The sequence below is a fragment of the Hippopotamus amphibius genome, chromosome 3, assembly GCF_030028045.1.
Source record: "Hippopotamus amphibius kiboko isolate mHipAmp2 chromosome 3, mHipAmp2.hap2, whole genome shotgun sequence".
NCBI lineage: Eukaryota > Metazoa > Chordata > Mammalia > Artiodactyla > Hippopotamidae > Hippopotamus > Hippopotamus amphibius.
The window spans coordinates 140,214,588-140,221,219 of record NC_080188.1 but is presented as its reverse complement, the minus strand read 5'-3'; positions in this window follow the sequence as shown (position 1 = coordinate 140,221,219).

Sequence of the window (6,632 nt, the reverse complement as noted above, 5' to 3'; positions counted from 1 at the left end):
GTCTGCACGTGACCCAGCCATGTACCTGGGGCCGAAAAGGATCAGGGAAACCCAGCTCAAATAATGAGAAGGTGCAGGGCGAACCTTGGCACGCTTTATCCCTTCCCCTCCTTTATCCCTTCCCCTCCTTTTTATCCCCTGTGCCTGAAAAGCCAAACTCCTTGGTTTCCATCTCCCTCCGCTAAACCCCTGAGCAGCTTCACGCGTCCCTCCTCAAGGCAGTGACACAGCAGAAATCAGCAGGGGCACCTCTGCAGTCACTGCAGAGAAGCCCCATGCGCGGGGAGCAAAGTAGCCCATCCTGGAAATGGAGATTTTCCCTCCCCATATCCCGAAGGCCAATGCAGGGGATGTTTGTCGGGGGTCACCTTTCTGTCGCCAAGGTCAACCTGGCAGGTGTAAGGACAATCTTGAATTGTAGCACGAGCTCTTTGCCGCTAATCCTTCTCAAGGCCCACCTACCAGACCTGGGCAAACCTGAAAATTCCTGAAAGGCAGAAGCAGCCACCCATCCACCCAGCCCCAGAGGGGCTGCTACATTGTAGGCTCTGTCAAGGGCAACCTTGAGAACTGTGTGTTGAGAAAGGAAGCCACCCCCTGCTTTGCCCTGCAGTGTTTATGTTGGAAAAGCCCCAAGTTGGTGGTAGAACTGCAGGAAGAGGCTGCACCTGCAGATATGATGCCCCTTGTCCCCTCCCAGCAGAAGTGACCTCAGGGAGGAGTGTCCAGCAGGACAGGTCACTGGGAAGGGCATGTGTTTATTGCGTGCCGGCTATGTGTAAGACAGAGAAAAACCTGTGGACAGAATCAGCAGAGAAGATTGAGTGGAGGGAAAGGTGGAATGGGAAGGAATGAGGGGTTTGAGGGAGTATGTGGAGCGCTCCTTCGTGCATACTCCTCTTTCCCACCTTTCCCATCCCCCTAATAGTCCCCTCCCTCTCCCCCTCTCCCCCTCTCTCTTTCTTTCTCTCTCCTCTCCTTCTCTCTTTCCCAGTAGAAGTATGTAGTACAACAAAGTATGCAGAGAAAGGCTCACATTGCCAGGTTTTTTTTTTTTTTAAACATTTTTTTCTTAAAAAAGAGGTGTCCTACCTTAGCTCTTTAGAGCTGTGGCAAGTGCCAATGAGACTGATCCTGTGTCTGGCAAGGATGAGCTTTTCCTGTTGTCCTTGACCTACTATCTTCATCTGGGGGATACCCCCCTCAAATTTTACCTCCCCAGCTTTGTTCATTTTCCCTCACCTGCATGTAAACTCTTCCTGGGTTCTGACAAGCTTCGAGGGTCATGCCTTCACAGCAGCATTTCATTCTAAACCAACCTCCCCTGGCTTATAGGAACCTCCGTGTTTCCACCCAAACCTGGTATCGCCACTGGAGAGCATGATCTCAGCTCTATGGGAACTAGATTCAAACTCCACCTTCCACTGTAGACCACCTAGAATTGTTTTACTCATCTAGCCATGTCACCATAAAAAGCAAACTGGTGAAGGGCAAGACAGACCTGCACTCCCCTTCCTAGCTTCAGTACTTGCTAGCTGTGTGACCTAGAGCAAGTCACCTGTTCTCTCCAAGGCTGTTCCCTTGGTTGTAAAATTGGAGTGATACATTGTTGCAGGGATTAAATGGGAGATGTGGGAAAGTGCTAAGCACAGTGCCTGATGCATAACAAGAGCTATTAAGTAGGTATCTTAATAATAATTAGCTGTTTCCATTTGACTTTGTCTAACCTTGGGGCTGTTGCTAGGACCTTCCAACTCTGATACCCCCTCCTGCCAGGGCTCTGAGTTCCCTTAGAAGGTCACCCTGACTAATTCCCCACCTTCTATGCTACCTTTCACCTTGCTTTCCAGTGTGCTTCCTGCTTTGTGACCTCCTCTAAGTTGAGTAATGAATAACTTGAGCACACAATGTCCCTCTGGGCTGTGCTGGGCTGAGCTTGTGTTCTGAGGCCCCTTCAGCAAAGGGTGCTGTAGCAGCAGGTTGAAAGCGGAGAGTGTGTGGTTCTGCGGAAGGAGGAGTGCTTCTGGCAGGTGAAGCGTGTGGCTGGGGGTGGGGGTGGAGGAGGTGTGGACCACGGGGAACTCAGGAAGCTGTTCAGTTCATGCCTAGGGAGGTCCGGTGTTTCTCTGCAGAAAGGAGGAAGGAATTCTTCAACCCAGTTTAAAGGCTCAGGGTGAAATGAGCAATGTTTTAATTTCTTTTTCTATGCAGGCTCAGGAAGTGGAAAGGTACTGGAGTCCTGTGGTTGGTTCTGCCCAAGATTGGTGCTGGGGCGGGGCGGGGGGGGCGGGAGGAGGTGGATAGAAGGGAAGCAGAGAGCAGGGATGGCAGTGAAGAGTGGAGGGAGGTTAGGGACCTCTGTCCAAGCGAGAAGGATGACGTGTCTAACTCAGGAAACAGCCAGATGCAGACTGAAGCATAATCTACCTTGGGGCAGAGATAGGGGACCAGAGGTAAAAGCAGGACAGGGCAGTCTTGTTTGTAGCAAGAGGACCAATCAGAAGCCAGGCTAGGAGAAGAGGCAGAGCAGATCAACCCCAGGCTGTCAGCTACTTCTGCTCAAGATCAGAGAGGCTAACATGGAGGTTTACCTGCCTGCAAAAGAGAGGGTGCAGCATGGCAGCCTGCATGAGGGGGATCTGAAAAATAGAACCGCCCCTGCAGCTTTCGGCTCTCTGAACCCCTTGGGCAAACATAACGCATTCTGCTCTGCAGAGGGCTCAGGAGGGCTGAGCTGCTGATGCCACGTTCCCGCACGTGCTCACGGACAGCCGGGTTCTGTTCAGCCAGCCCTAGAGTATTTTAAGTCCAGAGTCGAGGGGGTGAGGGTATGAGTTGCATGGTGACTCATCTTGGCAGCAGAAGCTGTGTGCAGTGTTGAGGAAAATGTCTCAATGGCAGCCTCTGTTTGCAGTGGAAAGCATGGAGAATGCACAGCTCTGCAGTGGAGGCCAAGGGCTGGGAGAGAGGAGCACTGGGCAATGCCCCTGGATTGGCCACAGTGGCGGGGATGTGGGCGGATGCCTGCCTAACACCTCACACAGCCCACCTGGCCCCAGGCTGAGTGCCCTAACCATCCATCACATCAGCCTGAGTGCTCCACAGGACATCTTCTGTACCTCACCATGGACCCTGAATATTTAACAGAAACACATTCTCTGGAATAGCTCTGGTTTCTGCAAGAAACCAGAGACTCCGAATGGGGACATGTAGAAATATCCCTCCATTACTTTCATTTAAAGTCATTCTGGCATGTTCCTGTTTCACTGGGTCTGGAATTAAGTTCTTGTCCTGGGTGAGGACATAGTAATAATGAAAAAGGACTTTTTTTTCTTCTTCTTCTTCTTTTTTTTTAGCGAGGCCCATTTGGGAAAGTGGCTATTCCTGACATCAGTGGAAGTGACAAGTTACCTATGTGTCACCTTGGTCACCAGACCCTGGCAGGCAGACTTCCAAAAGTTGCTTTCTGTTACACTGCTTCCCAACTTGTAAGTCAGGGAAATTAAGTCCGGAAAGCATGCATGGTGTAATGAGTCTTGCCTGTTTTCTATCCACCACCCCGTCCTCTGCTGAGTTGCTGTTAGGTATGTGGATGGTGGAGGTGACCATAGTAGAGAGAAGAGGACACAGAGAACGTGATTTTTTGTTTGTTTGTTCTGGCAGGACCACAAAGGTGCATGGTCTCTGCAAATATTCCTGATGCGGTGGCCAGTAAGGAATGAAGGTATGGAGGGGTGTACTGCTAAACTATCCTTAGAGCTTTCAGAGTTTACCTGTTCCTTCCCCAATGAGGCGTAGGGGGGTAAGAGGTTGAATTTGGAAAATTTTCCAAAAGTTGAATTTTGGAAAAGTGTCTGGTGCCAGCCAGTGCATCCTAGGCTTTAGAAAATAAAATTCCTTTCCTGTATTTTCCATCTACTTGAAAGGTGGCAAATGAACACCTTTCTGAGAGGCTAAGCTCAGTGGGGGAGGCCCTACTGCATCCTCCTCCTATCAGAGAGGTATGGTCTTATTGGCCTCAGGGACAGGCATAGATGAGATGAGAATCTGGGGCATGTTATGATCCTTTTCTTGCTGGACCACTTACTTGAAGTCTTCCAGGGATGAGAGGGAATGTCTATTTTATGGTCTGCTTAATTTTCAACTTCTTTCTCTCCTTAACTGAGGGCCTGGAGGTAATGGGAAGTCATCATGGATGACTGTGTATAGTGCTTCTGACAATCATGTCAGAAGTCCTTGAGTCTAAAATCCCATCTCCTGGAGACAAGGTCAACTAGCCTCTAGTTGAACATCTCCAGGGGCTGTGTCCTCCCTCCTTTGCAGTGGTACATTCCACTGTCGGGAAACTGAACTAAAACCTAGCTCTGCCCAGTCCTGGTTTTCTCCCTAAAGGAACAGGATGCAAGTCGGGTGCATCTTCAGTGTGTCAGCTCTACATATATTGATATCTTTCAAAGTAAAAAATCCCGTTTCTTCAGTTCCTGTAAGAGCTGGTTACTGATCCCCTCATCACACTAACTCCTCTCTCCAGCACAATTTCCCATTTGTTGACATCTTTTTTTTTTTTTTTTTTTTTTTAAGCAAGTACCCTGGTTCCAAGGAGCGCAGAATCCAGTAGAGACCATTTTGGATTGTGATCAGGATACTATTATTATTTTTTTTTAATCAATTACTATCCTATTGACACTATGCCTTTGTAGTTTTCTTGAGCTAAGGCCTCTTTAACGCTGTAGTCAGATAAATGTTTTAGACAAATCTCTTGCAAAAAACAGAGACACCCCCTCCCCTTGAAGTCTAGCTCAAGGAAAATAGCTACACATGTAGCAGACAGGGCAGGGGGACACCTGTCCCTGAGCTCCAGGACTAAGTGCTGCAAAGGCTGGGCTTGAAGGGACTGTTCTGGGCAGGTGCTGGCTGGGGTCTGAAGGTCTTTATTCTAGTGTCCCCACTGAAGTGACTCAGTGGCATTCTGTAGGCTTTCTCACCACCTGCTACTTCCTCAGCGGGGCCCCGTGCCCAGCTTTGGTCTGCAGGCAGGTCAGCTGGCTAAGGCTTTTATGGTCCTACATTTCTTGTGGTCCTGCAGCTGTGGTTCCCATTGCTAACTGGCAAAGGCTTACTTTGCTTTCAGTCTTAATCCAGGTGGGAGAGTCAGTTTGGCACAGATCCCATCTTCACAGGTCAGAGGTTGCTGAGAAACCTCAGCATTGACCTTCCTGACCTAGGTTCCTCCCCGTCCCCACCCCCCTCTGCAGTGTGGCTCCTGCTGGTTGAAAGGGCTGCATAGCTGTTGGCTGGCATGAGACAGACACAGACGCCCAGATAGGCAGGCAGACAGGTAGGCAAACAAATGCATAGAACAAAGAACCATATACACCCTATAAAATTTGCCAAATTTTCTTCTTTCTGAGGTACTGTAACTTTCCACCCCATTCTAGAAAGACTGCATTTTAATGTGGCTACTTTGTAGGAATCAAACCAAAGGGGAGAAATGAAAAAAGACTGTTTTGCATTTATTTTACTTTGAGGAAGAGCTGGAAGGCAGGAAAAATGAAAAAAAATACATAAATTGGATTACAACTTAATTTATACTCATTTCTGCACCAAGTAATGAGAAGGATTTTACGCTCTGAAGGAGCAAATCCTTTAGGCAAATGGGCTCTTTTCAGTATCTGAATCATAGCTCCCCAACAGCTTGTTTTTTTTGCATTAATAAATGATAACATTCAGTCTTTCATACCTACCATCTACATGGTATTGCACCCACTGATCTCACTGGAGGGTAGACCCCCTTTGCTGAAGTTTTCGAAATGCATCCTGAGTACCAGATGGCCTTCTGTCCAGTCACATCACATGACACTACCTGCCAGGGTGCTTGACTTCCTGGTTCCAAAAGTTATTGCTGTGCATTTCCTCACGGTAACACATAAATGAGTGGAATGGGGACCAGGATCACTGAACCCTGGCTTTCCCAAGAGCTCTTGTTCTGTTTAAACCTCCTGTCATCATATTAGAAGCTATACTGGCTAATAATAACTGCACTTGTCAAACACGATAAGTCAGACACTATGCCAAGTATTCAATATGGATTACCTTTTCTCTTTTCTCCTTTATATTACCTGTTTAACAACTTCATGAGGTAGGTCCTGTGGTGGTTAATTTTATGAGTCAACTTGACTGGACTAAGGGATGCCCAGATGGCCGGTAAAACATTATTCTGGATGTGTCCATGAGGGTATCTCTGGAAGAGATTAGCATTTGGATCAGTAGACTATGTAAAGAGCATCATCCTCCCCAAAGCAGGTGGGCATCACCCAGCACACTGAGGGCCTGAGTAGAACAAAGAAGCAGAGGAAGGGCAAACTCATCCTCTGTGCTCAAGTGGGTCATCCATCTTCTCCAGCCCTCAGACACTGGTGCTCCAGGTTCTAGGGTTTTCAGACTCAGACCCAGACTTAAACCATCGGCCCCCTGATTCTCAGGCCTTTTGATTCAGACTGAATTTCCCGTGGCTTTCCTGGTTCTCTGCTTGCAGATGGCAAATCATGGGACTTTTCAGCCTCCATAAGAGTGTGAGACAATTCCTATAATAAATCTCCTCTTATAGATGTATCTATATATATCCTATTGGT